General features: G+C 36.7%; 1 pseudogene; it reads left to right on the top strand.

The window, feature by feature from the left end:
- The first annotated feature begins 441 nt into the window (after positions 1-441).
- LOC116120094 lies at positions 442-20,629 on the top strand (annotated as a pseudogene).
- The last annotated feature ends 3,488 nt before the right edge of the window (positions 20,630-24,117 follow it).

The following is a 24,117-nucleotide window of genomic DNA, read 5'->3' as shown; positions in this document are numbered from 1 at the left end:
GGTTTTCCAAAATTGGGTGTTTTGCAATTTGGGGAAAAATTGGAGTAATTGAAGGTTCATCAAGCTTGGGTGTGGTAAGATTTCGAGTTTTCATGCTTTTGTTTTTACAGACTTCATGGTTTGAATGATTTATCTTTATATTTATGCATGAACTCAAAATTTTGATTTGACTTGCATGTTTAGAGTTGTGATTCGTGTTTGGAATGTAGGAAGTGCTGATTTTGATTGATTTGTGGTTAAGGATGTTTGGGTGTGTGCTTGTGAAGTTGGTTGAATGCATTTGGAAGTTTGGTGATTTTTGGGGTGTGACTATAGATTTCGAAATTTATAAGGTGAATTGAGGAATTGATTTGAGGTTGTGAGAAGTATGCAGTAGTGTTAGATTAGGCAGTTGAATTACTGATTTTGGTGGTAGAGTGTAGAGAATATTATTGAGAGAAAATGCCGCTCAAAATTGTTCCAAAGGGTAAGGGCAAGCAGGTTGATAATAGGTTTGTGAACGATAAGGCTAGGCTGCAATATGAAGTAGCAATTAAGAGAAAAGACAAGAGTTTTATTGCTGAGAGAGGGTTGACCAATATCAATCCGAAAGATTGCATCAAAGGGAGAGATTGGGGAATCTTTCTGCTCGAACCTAAGCATCTAGCCATAGAGCCCATTGTAAAAGAGTTTTACACGAATTTCCTTGAGTGTGAGCCTGGGCATGTGTATGTGAGGGGTATAAAGGTGCCATTTAGTGCAAAGATCATCAATGAATTCTACCAGATTGATCCAGTTGAATGTGATGAGTATGTAGAATTCAAGGGTAAGGAGATTAATTATGATGAGATACTTAAAGTTTTACCAAAGCCAGGTACGTCTAGGGAATTCTTGAAGAAGGGAAGGAGAAGCATAAAATGGACTAATTTGACTCCCATGGCTAGAATTTGGCAATACTTTGTCTATGCGAGGTTGATTCAAGAAACACACTACAGTTCAGTTGATTTTGACATAGCAGTCTTACTTTATGCCATTGCCACTGGAAAGAAGATAGATGTGGGGAATATCATAATGGAGGCATGCAGCCAAACCAGTGAGAGCGAGCTTTGCCTTCCCATATCTCATCACTGAGATTTGTATGAAAGTTGGAGTCAAAAAGGTAGATGATGAACCACTTCTTCATCTTGCCCCAGTCCTCGACCAAGTCTATTTTCATAAGCTCCTAGATCGTCCTACCATTGGAGGAACCAATTCAAGCTCAAAAAGACCAAGAACCACAACCACTGCCACAACACCTGGTCCATCTTCCACGATAAAAGAGTGGTTACAACATATCCTGAAAAAGATGGACATAATGGAAAGGCATCAAGATTGGATGGCAGATTAGACCCGTACGTTGTACAAGATGCAATACCAGTGTTACACCAATCTGGGCATTGATTTAGCCTATTTCCAATGGAAATAATGGCTAGAGGAAGAGGAAGATCAAATTCAGGATGATGGCATGGAGGAAAAGGACGACGATGATGGAGAGGATGCAAATGAATGAGCCTAGAATACATTTTGTTTTATTTTTGTACAGTGCAACTCAGTTTTTTTTCTTCTTATTTTTACGTTTACTTTGTTTTGCATTCTTAGGTTTTAGGTTTAGTTGGCTAAGGTTTGAGAATAAGATGTAATTTTTCCATAATCTGTGAGGTTTTCTAACACATTTTGGACCCTTGAGTTTATGTGTTTTGACAGATATCACTGATGGAGAAGACGATGAAGGGATGTCCAGATTTGAGCTCACTTCAATCTTCACGGATTAATCAGGGAGTATCTCATACCTTAAGCTCGTTTTTCTTTACTCCAATGTTCATTATTGATTGACATTGAGGACACTGTCTTTTTCTGTTTGGGCGGTAGAGAAAATTTTTGAAATTTTTTGCATGTGTTAATTAACTTTTATCTTTGTGTGTTTTATTGTTTTTAATTGTCATGAGGTTGTGGGTTGATTTAGTTAGTTTGTGTTATTTTTGTTGCCTAGATGATTTGCATAAGTCCATGATGAGATTTTGATTGTTAGGCTTTTATTTATAGAAAATGCAAAGCATTGCTTCAAGTTTAGCTTGGTTGACTTGATTTAGCTTGAGGTTCGTTGAGTGGTTCAACCACCATTTTCATTCTTTCAGCATGCTTAGAAACATTTTATGTGGTTAGGTGAAGTCTTGATAATGTTGGTGGATTCTAGAACCTAGTTTAGAAGTGCTTGAGGTGAAATTCTAGGATTAGACATTTTTGAGGAAATGATTTAGGCAATTTTGAGGAACGTTTGAGCCTTTCCAACCGACCCATGAATAAACCTTTCCCTAGTCACCCATTTGAGTCTTACGAGATTTTCATTGCCTTATTTTTCTTGCAAACCAAAAATTGTCCAATCCCTATACCCTAAACACTTTATCATACCCTTCAGGAGAATTATGGACCTAATGTATGATACAAAAGAGCTTTGAGAAGTGTGTGAATAAGTGATGGACCAAAATGTTAAGTTTGGGGGTTGCAAAAAGGGCAGGAAGAAGGGGAAATTGACCTCAATGGTGTTGTAAATATTTAATCTAAAAAAAGAAAAAAAAATTCTTTAGTTCAATTCAAAATCAAAAATAAGAAATGCATCAGTTTGAGGGTTGAAAAAAAAAATGGCTGACACTTTGATTGGTGGTTGAGAAAGAAAGTGGAGATTGATGTAGCTCTTAGTGTTTGCATGAGGAAAACTGAGTTCTCCTACTTTGTTTATCTTATCCTTTTCCTTGAAGCCCATTACCAGAGCCTAACATTACAAGCTTGCAAAGACCTTTTGATCCTTAGTGATGTCTAGTCCACATTAGTGGAGAGTAGTTCGATACTTAGGCTTATTGAGTCTATCACCATTTGATAAATTTTACATTTCTGCATAAAATAATCCGGGAAGTCAGAAAGTGGATTGAAGTGGGGATTACCTACTTAGGGAACCGATAGAGAAAGATAGTCAATCAATTTATAACTTCTTGGAGTGTTAAGCGTTTTCTTGTAATAATGTTTCAACAATTTTTTAGACTTACATTTGCGATCAATTCTAGGCATCTCTTTTGTGTTTGATTTTGAGTTTTAATTTTCCGCTACCTTCCTCATTTGTTTTCGTTTTGTTGTTTCCTGTTGTTTTTCTGTTGTTTTTCTTTAGTCTAATTTTGTGCCTTATGCTCGAGGATGAGCATACCTTAAGTTTGGGGGTATTTGATAATCCTAGGATTATACTGTATATTCTATACTTTTTGGTAGGATTTTGGATACTTCTTATAGAGTTTTGTGCCTGATTTGCAACTTAAATTCGCATGTTTTACGTTTCAGGCCAAAACATGCAGTTGGAGCAAAACTAAGCGAAATTGAGTTTCTAGACTCGGAATCAAGAGAAATTCAGGAATCAGGGAAATTCTGATGCGGAGTGGAAGCACTATGAAGCTTGCTCCTATCGGGGATCATGAAGATCAAAGATTCAAGCGAAGAAGCAAGCAGAGGGTAGTTTCATAATTCAAGAAAAGATCAGCAAAGTTCGCCGCAGCGAAGATAATTCTCTGTCGCGGCAAGCTAACCTTGGGTCAGATGGTTCAGCGAGATTTCAACTCGATGCCGCAACGAAAACTACAATTCTTCTGTTTATAAAACGTTGCGTTTTAATTGTATTGCATTAGAATCTTAGGGTTTTGGCCGATTATTTAAGAGAGCCTTAGCTCATTTTGTTAGGGAGTTCGGATTTTGAGAGAAGAAAAGGAAGAAATAGGAGATTGGAACATTTTGGGTCCTCATTTAGGGAAGATTTCATTCTTTTCTATTGTTTTAGCATGTTGAACTTTTTACTTACAATTTATTTTATGAATTTATTTAATTTGAATATATACTAACCCACCTTTGGGTTAGGGTTTTGACCTAACTTTGATTACAATGGTTTAATCTTTAATAGATGTTGTTTTTAAGTTCTATTGCTTGGATTTTTTATTTATTCTTGTTCTTAATCCAATTGAATGTTGAGTTTTCTTTATTTCAATTAATTGTTGAGCATGATGAGACTGAGAAGTGATTCATGTGTTAGCGTCTTAGAGTAAATACCATAGATTAATGAACGCTAGAGATAGGCTCGGAGATCTATGAAATCACTTTAGGATTCCTTTTGGCTTAATAGACTTAGAACTGTTAATCTTCATTTTGTTGGGTGCGGAAGCTTAATAGGGATAAGTAGGAGAATATAGCCTGAGAAGGTATATTCTACAAATTACGGTATCCGATTTATAATCCTTGCATGTGAGTTTAAAGGCAACATCAACCGTAGATTGAATCAGAGAGTAACTTACTGAAGTCGAAACCCTAACCTCTTGTCTTGAATTGATATTTTTATGATTAGTTGATATTTTCTTAATTAGTTAGATTTTAATTTACGTTATTGATTTTGTGTTAATTTCTATTTTTGTCTCCCGCAAATCCAACAATCTTTGTGTCCTTCAACTAGTTACAAAACTAGGAAAATTAGTACTTAACACGCAATCCTCGTGGGAACGATACTTTTCTCATCATTTTATTATTTTTTGCGACTAGTGCACTTGCTACACATTGCATGTTGTAAAATCAACGCATCAATGCCACGACATAGTTTTTTTGTGCCGTGGCATGAAAAAAGTTATCTGGGCAGAAAGTTAATGCTGTAGCATGAAGAATTTGGCATCATGGCGCAAAACAGTTTAAGGTTTGCAGGAGGATTTGGTGCCGCAGCACCAGAAAATCATGTCGAGGCATGGATCGTGAGAAAAATAAAAACCTCACCTTTTCCAACTCCGACTTGAACTTGTATTTTCCCAAAAACACCCCTAGCAAAGGAAAAGTATAAATAGGACTTTGTAATTTATTTTAGGGATTCTCTTTGACCTAAATTGAGAGCCACTTTGTAGCAAGAAAGAGAAGAAGATTCTTCCTAGGGTTTTGAAGTATTCATGCTTTTGGGGGAATTGAGGTTTGCTTTCTTTATGTCAATGTGCAACTAAATTCTTATCTAAGGATCCAATGTAGCCTAATTGGAAGGCTCTTTGTTAAATAGATGTTATTGCTATCAATTTAATTGAAATCTTGATTCATTCATGTTATTAATTTAATCTTTAATTTTCATTACTGTGTGATGACACTTAGTGTGAATTATTAGGTTGTATGTGTTGAGATTAGACATATATTATGTTTTAGTCTTGAAGAACTCATGTGAATGAATGATTAGTACTCTATGCATACGCCTTAACAGAGTATTAGTAGGTTCATGATTTCTTGAATAATTAGTGTATGTGCATACGCCCTAACAAATGCGCCTTTGTTCTTGATTTCAAGTATTTTTGTGTTTAGTGGGTTTTTAATTCAGAGGCTAGACTATACGCCCTAGCTAGTCTTATGTTAAAAATACTAGGTTAATCCCAAAAGTCTTACGTTAATACCTTGACTTAGTGAGTGCAAACCCTAGAGAGTGAATTGATAAAAAATAGATAGATGGTTGACATAGAGCCAGACAGTTATGGTGAAATTGGAGCCTTAGGTTTTGGTCAATTGGGTTTTAGATAATTTTAATAGTTGTTTAATTTTAGTTTTATTCAGTTGTTGCTTTTAAAGTGGTCATCATTAATTCTTCATTATTAAGTCTTGTTATTAATTTTAATTGAAGCATAGTTATTAGGATTAGTAAATTGCTTACAAATCTCTATGGGATTGACCCTTGCTTTTACACACTAGACTGCGAGAGCGATTCGTGCACTTACAAGGTTATAAAATTGTTCATCAATGATGCGGAAGGAATCCTTTTTAGAAACTGGAGAAAATTTTTCTTTATAATATATTCCTTCCCTTTGTGTGAACCCCTTGGCAACAAGCCTAGCCTTGTATCTCTCAATGTTGCCTAATGAATCCCTTTTGGTTTCAAATATCCATTTACAACCAATAGGTTTCTTTCCAGTAGGCAACTCAACATGGTCTCAAACTTTATTATCCACATAGAATTCATCTCGTCAATCATGGCATTATACCATAACTCAGATTTACTACTGTCCACAACATGTGAAAACGTGTCTAGGTCATCCTCAACACCTATGTCATAGTCAGAGTCTTGCATATACACTACGTAATTAGTAGGAATTGTTGATTTCTTTGTTCTAGTAGATCTCCTTAATGTTGTATCAATGGTTTCTTGTTGAGACTGTTGCACAATTGGTTGTTCCTCCTATAGTGGAGGTTGTTCAGGATGATTCTCTAAAACAATCTCATCAGAACGTGGACTTTGAATGATTGATTCCTCATTGTTCACCTTGTGTGGATGAACAACCAATCTTTTACTTGATGTAGGAGCATTATCTGAAGCATCAATTTTCTCAGAGACTAAGTCTCTGATTTGATCACTCCTATTGACCACGTCATTCTCAAGAAATTTGACATTTCTTGATTCGACAATTCTACTAGAACGGTTTGGATAATAAAACTTGTATCCCTCGGATTTCTCAGCATATCCAATAAAATATGCACTAATAGTCCTAGGATCTAACTTTCGTTCTTGTGAATTATAAACTCTAAATTCAACTGGACAACCCCAAACGTGTAAATGATTTAACCTTGGCTTCCAACCTTTCCATAACTCGAATGGCGTTTTGGGAACCACCTTAGTTGGAACTCGATTTAATTTATACGTTACAATTTTAAGAGCTTCGATCTAGAAAGAATTAGGACGTTTGGAGTTACTCAGCATACTCCATACCATATCCATTAATGTTCTATTTCTTCGTTCTACTACACCATTCTAAGATGGTGTGCCGGGCAAGGTGTATTGAGCCACAATACCTTTCTCTTGAAGAAATTTAGCAAATAGACCAAGTACTTGTCCTGTACCAGTGTATCTACCATAATATTCACCACCTCTATCAGATCTCACAATCTTAATTTGTTTTCCACATTGTTTCTGTACTTTTGCTTTATATATTTTGAATGCATCCAATGCTTCATCCTTTTGATGAAGCAAATAGAGATACATATAACGTGAGTGATCATCAATAAAAGTGATGAAATATTTCTGACCGCTAGAGCTCATGTCAGGGCAACAAATATATGTGTGTATGATCTGTAAAAGTGCATAACTCTTCCTGGCACCTTTCTTAGATTTGTTAGTCGGCTTTCCCTTAATGCAATCTATACAAGTATCAAAATCAGTAAAGTCAAGAGTTTCAAGAACTCCTACATTTACCAACCTTTTAATCCTATCAATGGAGATGTGTCATAATCTTTAATGCCACAAAAAAGAAGAGTTTTCACTTATAACTATACATTTAATACCAGTACTAGCATGTGAAGCCATTAAACTATAAGGAATAGTATTACTTAAATGAATTTTAAACAAACGATCAACCATAGTACCATTTCCAGCAATAGATGAGTTCTTAATTAAATTAAAAGAACTATCATAAAAGTTGAAAGAGTATCCACAAGGTACAAGTTTAGAAACTGAAATTAAATTCCTAGAAAAACTAGGAATATAAAAGGTTCGTTCCTAATCCAAAATATAATTAGTGCTTAAAATAAGTCTAAATGTTCCAACAACTTCAACATGTGAAGGCATCCTGTTTCATGAATAGATGCTGCATTCACTTCCCATCGGTTTCCTTTGATCCAGAAAACCCTGTCGGGTATTAGAAACATGGATTGTAGAACCAGAATCAATCAATCAATCAATCAATCATTATGAGAAACACAAATCATATTAGATTCATAACACACAAGAGATGTGAGGTTACCTTTCTTGTCAAGCCAAGTCTTTCTTTTAGAACAATCATTCTTCATGTGTCCCTTCTTTTTACAGAAGAAACACTTGGTGTTGTCTTTATCTCCTTTGCTTGCAACCTCATGCAACTTGCCTTTTCCCTTCCACTTCTTATTCTTGCTTGAAGTGTACTTGACATTTCCTATCACCAGATATGCAGTTTCACTAACTTCCTGAAGCAATCTTTCCTCATTTTGAACACACATGATCAAATGTTCATTGATTGACCATTTAACCTTCTGTGTGTTATAGGATATCTTGAAAAGAGTATGATGAGATGAGAGAGAGTTGAAGACATAATACACTAAGAAATAATCATTAATCACCATTTGAAGGGATCTCAACTGAGCAACAATGTCCCTCATTTTCATAATGTGCTCACGAAATACCGATGAGCTTCATGGATGTCAACTTACTCAATGCCTTATTAGATGTTTCAAACTAGGCATGAATAGCTTCCATCAGATCCTTGAGATTCTCACTCTCTGATATTGACCCATGGATACTACTCATAATGTGTGATTTGATAAATATCATGCTTAAACGGTTGGATCTCTCCCACCGTTCATACAAAGCAATCTCAACTTGAGTACTAGTATCCGTAGGTGCAGTTGGCTCTTCCTTACGAAGAGCATAGTCAAGATCAATGCACCCTAAATTAAGAAGGATAGCCTCCCTCCACTTTTTGTAGTTGTCACCACTTAAATAAAGAACTTTATGCTCAACCATCATCAAAGTTTGATCAACTGTAGGTATATCAACAGATATGCTTACTAAATAAATTATGAGGCACAAACCATCAACAACAATTATAAGTTTACCAATGTAAAACAAATAACAAATCATAAATGAATTGACATATCATAAAATCTCCCTGTGGGTAAAGACATTATATATTATGATTCATTATCCTTTAATGATGAAACTAAAAATTATTAATATTTCGTAATACCTGTGGGCTAATTAAGAAATAAAAAAAATTATCATTTCATCCTAATAAATCATGAAAATATAACATTTTCTACTGGTAAAATGATTATATTAACATGATTAACTACAAAATGATGTCATTAACTTTAACATGATCATAATTAATATTATTTAATGCATATATTGTCATAACTTAGATGTTGTGGCTACTCTAAATTGATCAAATATATACAATCATAAGACATCATATAGTTATAACATGAATTATTGCATATAACACAACATAATATAAATTAAAACAAGAATATCACATTAATTATGCTTTACGGACAAATACGCGCCATAAACACCATCATACGTGCTATCACCAACTCCCACGCGCCATCATGCCTAAACCACGCGCAGCCACATGTCTCCACATGCCTCCAGAAGACAATAGACGCTCGCACGAGCCGACATGGCCCTCCCACACTCTACACGCGCCCAAACATACCTCCACGCGCTTGCATGCGCTCACGCACACCTTCACCTGCTTACATGTGCCAACGGTCAATGCAAGTCTATTTAACCCCTTTGAACAGGTCAAGTCGACCTTTTACTTAGTTCGTTGACCTACTTTGACCATTGACCAGTTCGTTGACCCTGTTTGACTTTGACCGAGTCAGTTTGGCCTATTTTTATCCTTGACCAGGTTGATTTGACCCGTGGACTTGGTTTGACCGGTTCTTCTTGACCTGGTTTATGCAAATTTTTAACCCATTTTCGGCAGTTTTTAACAGCCCAATTCTAGCCATTTTTTCAGCGTTTTAGAGGGGAACCTTGAACATGGACGTATGGCCTATGTCGGAGACATCCCAAATGACGTTTCCGTCCCAAATTGGCGCCATAAATGGCTATCAAAATCACCCAAACAGTGATTTTTACCAAAAACTTTAAACTAGTATAACTTTGCAACCACAACTCTATTTTTGACAAATAATATATCGTTGGAAAGCTCTTTCAACAAGGATTCCAATGATATCAAAATTGAAAACAAATATGATTTATACAAGAAATTATGTCCTATTAAAGTGACGGGTTTTAATATAAAAGATCCCAATTTTATGCAATATACTCTAAATTTGCAACAAACAATTACATATCAGGCAGAGATTAAAAGAAAGGTTCTGATACCACATGTAAGATCAATAATGTAAAATTACTCAGAATCAATATGTATATATTCATATCATTATTCAATACATGTTCATACAATCAAGGAGATTTGCAAACCTCCAACCATAGCAATTTGTTGTTGCTGTCTTCTTCAAAGATTATAGACTCTTCCAATGCACTGCAATTCTCAGAATGATGGTTTTTGAGAAATTAGAATTAATTGTGTGTATTGGGGATCTGTAACTGTTTCCCTTTTAAAGTACGCAAAATCTTTCCATCAAAGATAACTGCTGAGAATAACTGCTAAAAAACTGTTTAGTAGTTAAAATTTTATATAAAACTAATATACAAAAGTGAAGAACCAATAGTAATTTTAGGCAATGAATTTTAATTAATTAAAATTCTAACCTTACCGTTATGCATGATACCACATGTCGAATACAAAGTCTTCTTTCTCTTTACCTCACAAACTCTAGATTCTCCCTTTTCCACGATCTTTTCGGTAGTACCTCTTCGCCGTACGGTTTGTGGAACTGCACTATGATGTTTACATGTACATCTACATTTGATTTTGAGGACATAGGACCGTTTGATTGCATGAGCAGTGAGCGAAATTTTGTTTACGCAATTCTAGACGACGGCTTCTCACCCTAGATGCCTCCATCTTGTAGAAGGTATAAAAAAGTTAAAATTTCATTTCCTGATTGGTATCACAATAATCAAATTAAAAAGATAGTCGTCGTATGGACAACCCTTGATGGATGCTACGACTACGAAAAAATAGGGAACTATTCTGGCTTCAACACCAAGCAATTCAACAATCTGTTTCATAAACCAACGTAAGTTACCATTTAGATTCCTGAAAGTACAGTGTGAAATTTCAAGTGAAATTACTTTTATCCCTATTTCTATCATGTTTTTTACACTAATTAATTTAGTATATTTCTATCATGTTTACCCAGATTCAATTAAGTAGCACGTTAAAAATTTATTTAAAATTTTATTTTTATCTCATACAAATCAAAGTTCATGATGCATGAAGGGATGATATCTTGGTAAGAATAGTTTTACTAAATTTATATTTTAATGAGTAGAGTTGAATTAATTACTTAATTCTTTCTTAATTTTGAAATAATTGAAGTGCCTAATTTATGTATGATAGGATATTTTCATCTGATTAGTGAGATGTCTATCTGCTTTTGATATTGAACCTTTATTTATGGTATGTTTTCCCTGCTGTTGATCACTTCATTGTAGTATCTAATTTCTGTTGCTGATTTGTTCTCTGTGAAGAAAATTGAAAAATGATCGATGGGTTGCACGTGCAATAGGAACAGAACTACAATATTACCTTTCCAAACTCAACTTCATGTTTAAAATTAGTTCATTTCAGATGCTCCGTGACAAGTGTTAGTAAACGGTCCCGTATACGCAGCGGAAACGAAAAATAATATATAACAGGATCGTTTACATGAGCCAAGATCAAGGGTATGATTTTACAATTTATATTAAATAAAATCTGTATAAATATTCAACATGAGTTAAGAGAAACAAACGCACGTTGAAGGCTCCTCCAAATTTGTCGACGAACGTTTTGCTACCGATCCAAGTGTAGGATCGAACCTGCGTAGTCCACACGAAGACAATCTTAAAAGAACCAAAGAGGGATTTGCTAGATCCTCTTTGGCTTCAAGATTAAGAAGAAGAACAAAAATCAATTGAATTGATTTTTAGGCTCTTGGTGTTACTGCCGTGGGAGAGGCAAAATTTGGGCTGCTGTGTTTTTGTTTTTCAAAAAAGAAAAAACCCTTAATTAAAAAATCACACACTTTTCCTTTTATATTTAAAAACAATTTGCCCTAATCCCATACGGAATAGGCTTGGGCTCCAACCCAAACGCCCCATGTTGCCAAACACTCCCAATTTGATTTATTTTAATTTCCATCATTATCTCAATTAAAATCAATTAATATATATATTTAAATATATATTAACATTTAACAATAATGATAATATATTTAAATATGTGCGAACACACATTTAAACGTAATTTCACTTATTTAATTTTTCTAACAAATTAAATAAAGGCTACGACCTCAGCAAATTTAATTGCACTGTGAAATTACCAAAATACCCTTTCGCCTTAAAAGACGAAAACGCCCTTCTTTCTTCTTGCATCTTAAATTGTCTTCTATGTGTGTGACCCTTAGGCTCCTCATCATATCGGCAGTGTATAGTATTGCGATTAACACCAATTAATCGTCTCACTAATACACAGACCAAGATTGGCCCCTAGCAAGGCATCATGGCCACCCGATAGATTCGGATTCAGCAAAGTAGCTACCTGTCAACGATATGGTTACCGTGCAATTCGATCCTTTCATCATACGTTATCTCGACGAGACGAAGGCATAGAAATAGTGTCAACCTTCGGTTACTCTCGATATTATTTATTCAGTTTCTGGACCAATGACCCGTATTATAAACTGGATAGAGCAACAACTCAATCCCACTGTGGCCACAGTTTTAGTGTCATTGCCATATACTGAATTGCGCCGTGAGATAACTTTCTCCCGTACCCGGGAGTGATGAATCCTCTGTCAATCCACCATAGTCTTGATACACTCCTTGATGCAGCCAATCACCACCGTATTGACAGCTCTGAAAAGAACTGCGTTAGGCTAGTGTCAAACTACACCAATCGGTGCACAAGGCGCTCCGGTGATCTCAAGTCTAAGGATCACATGCACCACCATTCGTTAGAGGATTTGTTCCATAGACACTGGGGTTACCATCCATATGGAATCCTCTGGTGGGTCAGTCCAGTGAACTTGCTGTGGTGTAATCGCCTACAACAAGCACCCATGTGTTGCACCAGGTTGTCACCAAACAACCTTGACAAGTGAGATCAGTCACTGCCTTTCGACAGGGTCGTTCAACACTATGATAGCCTTACCGTATTATCTGTGCCCTTAGTTCAGAATAATACTGGGGCTACGGACGTTTCTAGAATGGCCACCATATGTGCTCATAGGGTTCTCACTATCAAGATTTGAAACACTTGATACCCTCGTCACGGCTCTACCATTCTAAGGACATATATCAATATATATTGCAATAATAATGATTTACGCGATATAGAATAAAATGCCTTTTATTGATTAATGAACATTATTACAAAGAGTCAATTCTACAATAATTGATTGGCTCTAGGGCATCTACTCTAACAACAAGAACTTTCAATAATGTATTTTCAAAACCAATTAGTATAGCTCTAAATGCTACCGGGAATTGTCATATTTTTGAGATAATTTTCTTTTCTGTTCTAAACATTTTAAAGAATTTCTTGTTCATCTTCTACCTATACATGAAGGATATGAATCTTGCTTGCATCATGCACCCTCCATCTCATTTGCAATTTAGCATGCATCTAATTAATATTATTGCTCAAACAAGTTAATAATTTCTCTTTTTGACACGCAGATCATGGTCGTGCATTTAAAATTGCATTTTCTACGGCCACAAGTATTGGAGGCATTATCTTCTTTGCATTGGTAATACTTCTCGTTTACAAATCTAGGAAATCTGAAAATAAAAATGAAACTCAACTGAAAATAGAGAAGTTCCTCGAGGATTACAGGAGCCTCAATCCGACCAGATATACTTACAATGACCTTAAGAAAATTACTAGTAGATTTAAACATAGACTAGGCCAAGGAGGTTATGGAAGTGTCTTCAAAGGAAAACTCTCGAATGGAATTTCGGTTGCTGTTAAGACGTTGGAACATTCAAAAGGAAATGGTGAAGAATTTATCAATAAAGTGGCTACTATGGGTAGGATTCACCATTTTAACATTGTTTGTCTTTAGGGATTTTATTCAGAAGGAATGCGGCGTGTGTTATTTACCAGTTCATGCCTAATGGATCACTTGAGAAGTTTATATTCTCAGATATAAACATGTTAATTCAATGTCCATTAAGTTGGAAAAAGTTGCAAGACATTGTCATTGGTGTTGCACAAGGAATAGAGTACTTGCACCAAGGATACAACCAAATGATCCTTCACTTTGATATCAAGTGTTAGGAGACCGGAGGAAGATGCAAATGACAAGGCTGACAATGAGAGAAGAGTTCGGCAGCCTCCAATGTGGTCCAAGGATTATGCGGCAATGGAAGTAGTTTAGTTATTTTTGGATTCTGATCAGACTAGTAGTTAAGTAGGAATTCTTTAGTATTATGAAGGATGATTATGTTTTATTTGTAGTTTACATTAAATAGGAATCCTAACTTCATTAGGAAGTCGTGGTTTGTTGGGTATTTGACAGAGTAGAGGTCTGGAAAGTGAGTTATCAGTCAATTAATAAAAGTCTCTTCTTTCCCTTTATTCTCTCTTCTTTCTCTTTATTCTTGGGAGGTACTATTCACTCATACAGAGCAGACTTTACGTAACAATTGGTGCTTTCGTCCAATGGCCGACGGTACTCGTTTGAAAACTTTTGATTCATAGGTTAGTCAACTGGTGACAAGTCAGGCTGCTATGGTTGAACAATTGGAGTCCTTGGGGCAATTTTTAAAAGAACTTGGTGGGAAGGTTTCCGTTTTGGATGCAGAACGTGTGGACAGGCAGCAAAGTGCGCAAAAGCTGAGAGGAGGTACGAATGGTAATCAGACAGGTGGTGTTACTTCTTCTTCTACTTCAGGATCCCAGCACACAAACTCAATGGGCATTCCTTTCAAGCCTTTTCAGTTGGAAGTTCCTCGCTTTAACGGTATAGACCCTGACGGTTGGTAGTTTCAGGCTGAACAATTTTTTGATTATCATGATACTCCACATATGCAACGCTTATCCATCGCTTCCTTCCATATTAAGGGACCGGCCTTGTCTTGGTATCGTTGGATGCACGCCAACTGACAACTGCGCTCATGGCGATCCTTTCTACAAGATTTACAAACTCAATTTGGTCCATCGGTTTTTGTGGATTACCGGGGGCAGTTGGCCAAGATTTCACAGAGAGGGCCAGTTGCTGAGTATCAGAATCAATTTGAAGAGTTGTCTAATAAAGTCGCAGGTGTTTCTGATTCCTTTCTCTTTAGTTGTTTTATTTCGGGACTCAAATATGATATTCAGCATGAGGTTCGCTCGTTTCAGCTGACTTCTTTAACGCAAGCAATGGGATTGGCTCGGCTTCAGGAGGATAAATCGGGTTTATTAAGACAGCAGTTACGTATGACGGGTTTGCGTAGTTGGGATTCTCAGAGACCAGGATATACTCCATCATCTGGTCTACCACCTTTTTTACCCACACCAGAGCCATTTCGACGCTCAAAGGTCTCATTGAATGGGCGTACCACTTCGCTTCCCATTAAACGTTTAACCCCAGCTCAAATCCAGGTGCGCCGCGAAAAAGGACTATGTTTTAATTGTGAGGAACGTTTTCATCCTGGACATCGCTGTAAGGCCAAGTTCTACTTACACACTATTGAGGAGGATGCAGAGATGTTACCTGAGATTGAAACCACGAACGAGGCTGACAATCCAGGGGATCCGGAGATGGCGGCAATTAGTCTGCATGCCTTACTGGGACAGCGCAATCCAAGTACCATTCGGATGAGTGGGCATCTTCAGGGCCAGCAAGTAGAAGTGTTAATTGATGGCGGCTCTACCCATAATTTCATACAGGAAAGAGTGGCTATTCATTTGGGTCTCCCTATAGTGGCTTCTACCAACTTTAACGTAATGATTGGCAATGGAGATCACATGTGTTGTTCTGGGGTGTGTGCAAATACTTCTCTGCAACTGGATGGCCATGAATTTCCAGTGGATTTATTTGTCCTCCCAATCCATGGCGCAGATCTTGTTTTGGGAGTGTAGTGGCTGGCGACTTTGGGTCCTATTCTTATGGATTACAAGGCTTTAACCATCTCCTTTGATTGGCAGGGCAAATCTTTGACTTTGCAAGGCCGACAACCTCAACGCGTTACCCCAATTCAGTTCCATCGATGGAACGTTTGTTCAATATGAATTCCATTGATGAATCTTTCCTATGCTTTGATATTTCAGGTTCCTTCTCATCCTGTACACAACTACAAAATCATGCTCCTGCACCAGCCAGCAGTAGCGTTTTAAAACAATATGGATCAGTTTTTAACATCCCTACAGAGTTGCCTCCTCAATGCCTTAGTGATCATCGGATTCCTCTTCCTGTTGCTGCTCCACCTGTTCAGGTTAGGCCATACCGGTACCCTCATTTTCAGAAGGGTGAGTCAGAGCGCATGGTGCACGAAATGCTAGACAACGGGTTTATTCGCCCAAGTTGCAGTCCGTTTTCCTCACCGGTATTATTGGTTAAAAAATGCGATGGTTCATGATGTTTTTGCATGGATTACAGAGCTTTGAATAAAAATACCATTCCTGACAAATTTCCCATTCCTACGGTGGATGAGCTTCTAAATGAATTATTTGGTGCGACTATATTCTCTAAAATTGATCTTCGTTCTGGGTACCATCAAATCAGAATGGTAGAGGAGGACATTTTCAAAACGGTTTTTCACACCCATGAGGGCCATTATGAGTTTGTGGTGGTGCCGTTTGGTCTCACTAACGCTCTCGCAACATTTCAGAGCACAATGAATGATGTATTTCGTCTGTTTCTGCGTAAGTTTGTTAATATTTTCTTTGACGACATCTTGGTGTACAGTCATGGACTGGAGGATCATGTGCACCATCTTTCAATGGTACTACAGTGTTTGAGGGAAAATCAGTTGTTTGCTAAAATGGAAAAGTGTGTATTTGGCGTCAATCGTTTGGAGTACCTAGGCCATATTGTTTCGGCTGAAGGAGTAGAAGCTGACCCAGCAAAGATTCAAGCCATGTCCGATTGGCCTATCCCAAGCACAATAAGACAATTGCGTGGCTTCCTGGGGTTAACAGGGTATTATTGACGTTTCGTAAAGTCTTATGCTACGTTGGCGGCACCCCTTACCTCCCTATTGCAGAAGAACAAGTTTGCATGGTCCATGGATGCTCAGAACGCTTTTGATAATCTAAAATTGGCAATGACTAAAGCGCTTGGTTTGGCCTTACCGAATTTTCAAGACATGTTCGTGGTTGAAACCGATGCCTCGGGCACAGGCATAGGGGCTGCTCTCATGCAACAAGGCCACCCGATTGCTTTCTTTAGTAAGAAACTGTCGCCGTGATTTCAACGAGCTTCTGCGTATGTGAGAGAATTATTCGCGGTAACAGAGGCTGTGACGTGTTGGCGTCAATATCTTTTAGGGCATAAATTTCTTATCCGCACTGATCAGCAGAGTTTACGAAATCTTCTCTCACAAGTGATCCAGACACTCGAACAGCACAACTACCTTATCAAGTTGCTCGGCTTTGATTTTACCGTCACTTACAAACCAAGAAAAGACAATGCTGCCGCCGATGCCTTGTCCCGCCAGCATGAAGAAACTGAGGAACCGAAAGTACTTGCTTTAACAGTCTTGGTTTTTGACATTTTACAGCAAATTCAGGATGCCCTTCTTCAAGATACCATATGTGCCGAGTTGATCAAGCAAGTAAAAAGAGATCCAAGCTTGCACCCGGGGTATTCTGTTCATGATAAATTGTTGTTTTACCAGGGGCGTATTATGGTGCCACCTCAAGATGACTTACGGCAGCAGTTACTAGAGGAGTTTCACTCTTCGCCCATAGGAGGTCACAGTGGCATTCGCAAGACGAAAAGCAGGATTGCCTTAAATTTTTATTGGAAAGGATTAGGCCATGACGTTAAAGATTTCATTCGAAATTGCCACATTTGTCAACAAGCAAAACATCAGGCTCTCTCTCCAGCCAGCCTTCTTCAACCCCTGCCAATTCCGTCTCAAGTTTGGGATGATGTTACGATGGATTTTATCACCAGGTTATCGGTATCAGCAGGTTACACAGTGATCATGGTAGTGATTGATAGATTGTCGAAGTATGCGCATTTTGGCCCACTGTGCAAGGGGTTTACTTCAGCCAAAGCTACTGATTTATTCTTACATATGGTCTATAAATTACATGGCCTACCCAAGTCTATATTGAGTGATCGTGATCCTGTTTTTCTAAGTAATTTATGGCAGGATTTATTTCGGCTCAACGGTACTACACTTAGCCATAGTTCAATGTATCATCCACAGACGGACGACATAATTGAAGTTACCAACCGCATGTTAGAGCAGTACCTCCATTGTTTCACTATGGACCAGCCACAAAGGTGGTTTGACTTCTTACCTTGGGCAGAGCTTTCCTACAACACCTCCTTCTATTCAGTTGCAGGCACTACACCATTCAAGTTAGTATATGGTTGTGACCCTCCTTTGATTCGTCCGTATGTTGCAGGGGAATCTAAGTTGGATGCAGTGGAAAGTACTCTTGCCACTCGTGATAGCATTCTACGGGAATTGAAATCCAATTTGCTTCGCGCACAACAACGGATGGCACAGTCAGCCGACAAGCACAAGCGTTTCTTAGGGTCTGCTTGGGAGTTTTTTTTTCACTGGTTTTGGGGGGTTTTTAATTAGACTGGTTTTTAGGTGTTTAAAAACCCCCACTTGCCAGATTTTTAATGGACTGGTTTTGATTGGTTTAAAAACCCCCCAAAACCAGTGTAGTGTATTTTTGAGGGGTTTATAAAACACCCCAAATCAGGGTGTTTTGGCTACTTTACAAATTTTATCCCAAAAAAACCCCTTTTCACTCCCTTTGCTTCACACGACTCTCTCACTGCTATTGACTTCTCTCTAGCACACAAATCTCTTGCTACTGCACACGAAGTGAGTGAATGGTTTTAATTTGCTGCACACAAATCCCTTTGCTGCACACAACTCGTTTAATTTGTGATAGTCAAGAATTGTTAACTCCTCCATTCTTATGATGGTAATGGAAATCAACACAGCAAACTTATATTCTTAAGAGCTTCATTACAATTCTTAATAGAAAGAAACAAAAATATATTCCATCAAACCAAATACAACTGCAAACTGAAACTAATGACCTCCAATAACATAATTTGTTGAAGCAATCATAACTGTCAGAGAGAGCCTCTTGTTTGATTGGAGAGAAAGAAAATAAAAACAAATAACGTAGGCATTATCTATATTTATCAAAGTTAATTAAGCAAAAGAGAGAGTGTTTTAACTTTATAGGCATTTATGTAAATTTATCATTTAAAAAAACTGTCAGAACCATTGGAAAATAAACTCCCAAGCACAGGTTGGGTGTTTTAAAAACCGTTACTAAAAATCCCTCAAAACCGCTATGGTGGTTTATCCTTAAAACTGCTACGATGGTTTACCCTCATAACCGCTACCATAAAACTCCCAAGCAGACCCTTAGAGTTTCAGGAGGGAGATTTGGTCTATTTGAAGTTGCAACCATACCGGCAGCTCTCGGTTCGTGGTGGTACATATTCCAAGCTAGGGAGACGGTTCTATGGTCCATTTAAGATTCTCAAGCAGGTGGGGAAGGTTGCCTATAAGCTGGAGTTACCACTGGACTCTCGGATTCATCCTATATTTCACGTATCCTTATTGAAACCCTGTCATGCTGTACTGCCGCAGGATACAGTATGGCTGCCGCCTTTGACGTATCAAGGACAACCTCTGGTTTCGCCTTTGGCAGTGGTTGGCCGTCGTGTGGTGCGACAGAAAGGTAGGTTGGTGGAGCAGCTATTGGTGCAATGGGACGGACTACCCTTGGAGGATGCATCCTGGGAAGATGCTACAAATTTGGTTACTGATTCTAGGGGGTTGCCTTCCAACCTTGAGGACAAGGTTGTGCCGGATGGGATGGGCAATGTTAGGAGACCAGAGGAAGATGCAAATGACAAGGCTGACAATGAAAGAAGAGTTTCAAGAAGAGTTTGGCAGCCTCCAATGTGGTCCAAGGATTATGCGGCAATGGAAGTAGTTTAGTTGTTTTTGGATTCTGATCAGACTAGTAGTTAAGTAGGAATTCTTTAGTATTAGGAAGGATGATTATGTTTTATTTGTAGTTTACATTAAATAGGAATCCTAACTTCATTAGGAAGTCGTGGTTTGTTGGGTATTTAACAGAGTAGAGGTCTGGAAAGTGAGTTATCAGTCAATTAATAAAAGTCTCTTCTTTCCCTTTATTCTCTCTTCTTTCTCTTTATTCTTGGGAGGTACTATTCACTCATACAGAGCAGACTTTACGTAACATCAAGCCTCACAATATACTACTTGACCATAATTTTCAGACAAAGATTTCAGATTTTGGGCTGGCAAAACTATGCTCAAAAGAACAAAGTGTTGTGTCAATGACAGCTACTCAAGGAACTACGGGGTATATTTCCCTAGAGCTCTTCTCTAGGAACTTTGGAGAGGTTTCTTACAAGTCCGATGTTTTCAGCTATGGAATGATGCTACTAGAGATGGTTGGATGTCGAAAGAGTATTGATCTAACAATTGCTAATGAAAGCCAAGTTTACTTTCCTAAGTGGATATACAACAAAATGAACCAAGGAAAAGAGCTTAATTTAGAAATTGAGGTAGAGGGAGATGAGGAAAGCCAAGAAGCTTGCGATTGTGGGACTCTGGTGCATTCAGTGGATTCCCGCAGAGAGACCTTCCATGTCAATGGTGTTACAAATGCTTGAAGGTGACTTGCAGAGCTTAGAGATTCCTCCAAAGCCCTTTGCTTCTTCAGATGATGAAATGGATGCAAATTAATCATTTATAGAGAAATTAAATTGTAATAGTTAAGGAACTTCTATTGATTATTATATAAGTCTGCTCAAATTTTTATGTACTACTTTAATTTAAGTTTAGTGGAATCTAATAGGGAGAACTTCCATGCCGACGGTATTGCAAATGCTTGAAGGTGATTTACAGAGATTGGAGATACTCCAAAGCCCTTTATGTCTTCAGATGTTAAATCGGTGAAAATTTATCGCCGTACTAAATACTAATGAATGTAAACTAGAGTAAAGGATTTGATAGTTTTACCACTGGCATGGAAAGTCTTTAATGTTATTTGTAAATAATATCAAAAGAACTTTAGGATGCCTCCAGATTTCTTTCTTTAAATGTTGAAATGGATTCAAATTCATATAACAAAGACATAATTGAAGGGAACTTGCTTTTGGATTTTTTAGGAAACATATTTCCAGGTTTACCGTAATGCTGTTTCCAAAAATATTGCTTAGTATAGAAATATATATAACAAAAACTTGATTACTTGAAGCATGTTTTTGCCTGAAAAACGACCTCTATGAGAAGGAAATCTATATTCTATTTTTTATAACTTTTTTTTTCATTTTTCTTGTACGTGAAACGTTAAGTGTTGTTATCTAAGCCCTATCTAAATTCTTTTTAAGCCAGTCATTTGTTTTTTTAACATTTTAGAGTAGGAAAATGATTTTTAGCTCCAACAAATTTATCAGTATTCCCTACTTTCAATTTTTTTTTTTCGTTTTGACAATTTTAACCTTAATGAAAATTACTATCATTATATATATATATATATATATAGAGAGAGAGAGAGAGAGAGAGAGAGAGAGAGAGAGAGAGAGAGAGAGAGAGTTTTAAACATTTAATTTACTGCATAAACCCTAGCTTTTAAGTTTCTAAATCATTGAAATTTTTTTTTAATTTCAAATATTATTTATTTGATGAAAATATATTATTAAAACTATGGAGAAAGTAATCACATAACGAGATGAATTTGAAACTAAAAAGAAAAAGTAAGTTTCACATATGAAATTAGGGAAAAAAATGGTATAAATAAAAAACATAATTAAATTTGAAATTGTGAAAAAATGGAGTAAACAAAAACCATAATTAAGTTTGAAATTAGGGAAATAGGTGTAAACAAAAAAACCTAATTAAGTTTGAAATTACAGAAAAACGGTGCAAATAAAAAACCTAATTAAATAGGGTTATTTTCATTATTAAATGAAGTTTAAAGAGATTTTTTTTTATAAATTATATATATAATAGAGATGTATTTAGCAATTGGGGGTATTGATAAATTTGATAACGGCTAAAAATCACTTCTTTAAAATCTATTGTATGGCTAAAAATCACTTCTTTAAAATCTATTGTATAATTTGTTGAATAGAAGAAGGCTAAGAAGAGAGAAACACAGTTTCATTTTTTCAAAACTATCATTTGGGTTTTGGGCCGAAAGAAGAAAACCTATGGGTGAAGGTACGCCTTCTTATTATTTTATGCGAAATCATGATTGTGAAATCCATGAAGTTTTAAGACCCATGACTATTATCGAATGTGACTTATTTGAGTTCTTTTTTTATGGCCGAACGACTTACAAGTACCTAAGGTTTTCCGTAACAACAAATAGATACCCAAAAAGTTTAGAATCAACAAATAAGTATTTTCCATTCTGTACTGTTAGTGACTTCCGTTTCATAAAGGGTAATACAATAATTTTGTACAGCCATCAAATTTTTAACTTTCAAAATATCTCCTCGATGTCTGGAGCAAAACTTCTTTTGGAAGATTCACTTTAGAGATTGACATGTGTCCATTAAGTTGACTTTGCAGAAAAAAAAAAATAAACAAAATAAACAAAACTTTTGGCTTGCCTCTTCGTTTCCTTCTCATTTCTATGTAACTCTCTTTCTCATTTCTCTAACTCTCTGAAGGAAGGTTGTGAACGAAGTTGCGCCATTTTTTGGAGACCATCATCGACGACGACGACTGAACAATGAAAACTGAACTGAGGCTGACGACGACGACAATGAAAATGAAAACTGAACAATGACGACGGCGACGATTGAACAATGATGAAGTTGCGCCATTGTTTGGAGACCATCATCGATGAAAATGACTGAACAACGAAAACTGAACTGAGGCCGACGACGACGACAACGAAAATGAAAACTGAACTGGGGCCAACGACGACGACAACCAAAACGAAAATTGAACAACGACGACGATAACTGAACAACGAAAACTGAACGAGAGAATCGTGGGGTAACGACGACGGTGGAGGACGACTGAACTAAGGCCGGCGTTATTAACAGTATAAATCATCGACGACGACTGAACAATGAAAACTGAAGGGTAAAGTTTCTTCTTGGTTTTCTTGTTTGTTCTTCGGTTTTTTCTTATTTTATGCACTTCTAAGTTTTTGGTTTTTTTTATTTGTTCTTCGTTTTTCTTATTTGCATGTTTGGTTGTTTTTAAAGTTTTTTTTTTTGTTTGTTTGGTTTAGGGTCGTGGGATAACGACAACGATGGAGGATGACTGAATTAAGGTCAACGACGATGTGTAATGAATGTTTTTGGTTTTGCATGTTTGGTTGTTTTTAAGGTTTTTTGTTTGTTTGTTTGGTTTAGGGTTTGTTCTTAAAAGAGTTGATTATATGCTAGAGTGTGTAATGAATAAAATCCAGCCAAATGGTGGGGCTAGTTTACTTGAATTGATTATTGGGAGTGTGAATAGCTTGTCTTATGTATTTTTGGGTTACAGGATGAAGCCACAACTAGATTTTTGTTTTTAACAGAGTTGATTATATGATGTCCTTCATTTGTGATGTTTGATACTACATTTTGTTAATGAGGTATGGTATATCGGCTGGAAAACTGGGTGTACACTGCTATTGGCGGGAAAGAGTACTTTGTATGTGCAGAGGCCTATAAGTTTATGAGTTGACCATCCGGTTAACAACGCCACGTACCAATCTCATTGAGTGTGAATAGACTGTCTTATTCTTATTTTCTTTTGTATTTAATGTCTGATAATGGAGAAGCCTCGGTACCTGGCCATTAAATCTATGGAAGGAACTTTAATACTTATGATATCTCAGAATTCATTGTTTATTCTTTTGTTGCTTGATTTCACAATTGTATTGCATCATTGTTTTATTTCTACAATTTTTCTATCCTATTTGAACATGCAAGCTGTTTCTTCTTTATGAGGACATTTGCTAGAGTTCATTGTTTTTGCAGGCCATTATTTGCCAATATTAATTGCCACATATCAATATTTTATATTAGCTTACAGATGATATGTGAAAGAATTTCATTAGCTCACAAATTGACTATTGCACTACACGGTTACTGATTTAGTCCCTTAAAGAAACCAAAATGTCATTAATTTCTAAATCTAGGTGCACTGTAAGCATTTATGAATTCTGGATGCTTTGTGTATGAAAACTGTAAAGTTTGGCTTGTAATGTTTCTATTTATTGAATC

This window comes from Pistacia vera, unplaced genomic scaffold (genome assembly GCF_008641045.1).
Source record: "Pistacia vera cultivar Batoury unplaced genomic scaffold, PisVer_v2 Contig924, whole genome shotgun sequence".
NCBI lineage: Eukaryota > Viridiplantae > Streptophyta > Magnoliopsida > Sapindales > Anacardiaceae > Pistacia > Pistacia vera.
The sequence above is the reverse complement of the archived record's forward strand: the minus strand, read 5'-3'. Positions and strand labels throughout refer to the sequence as shown.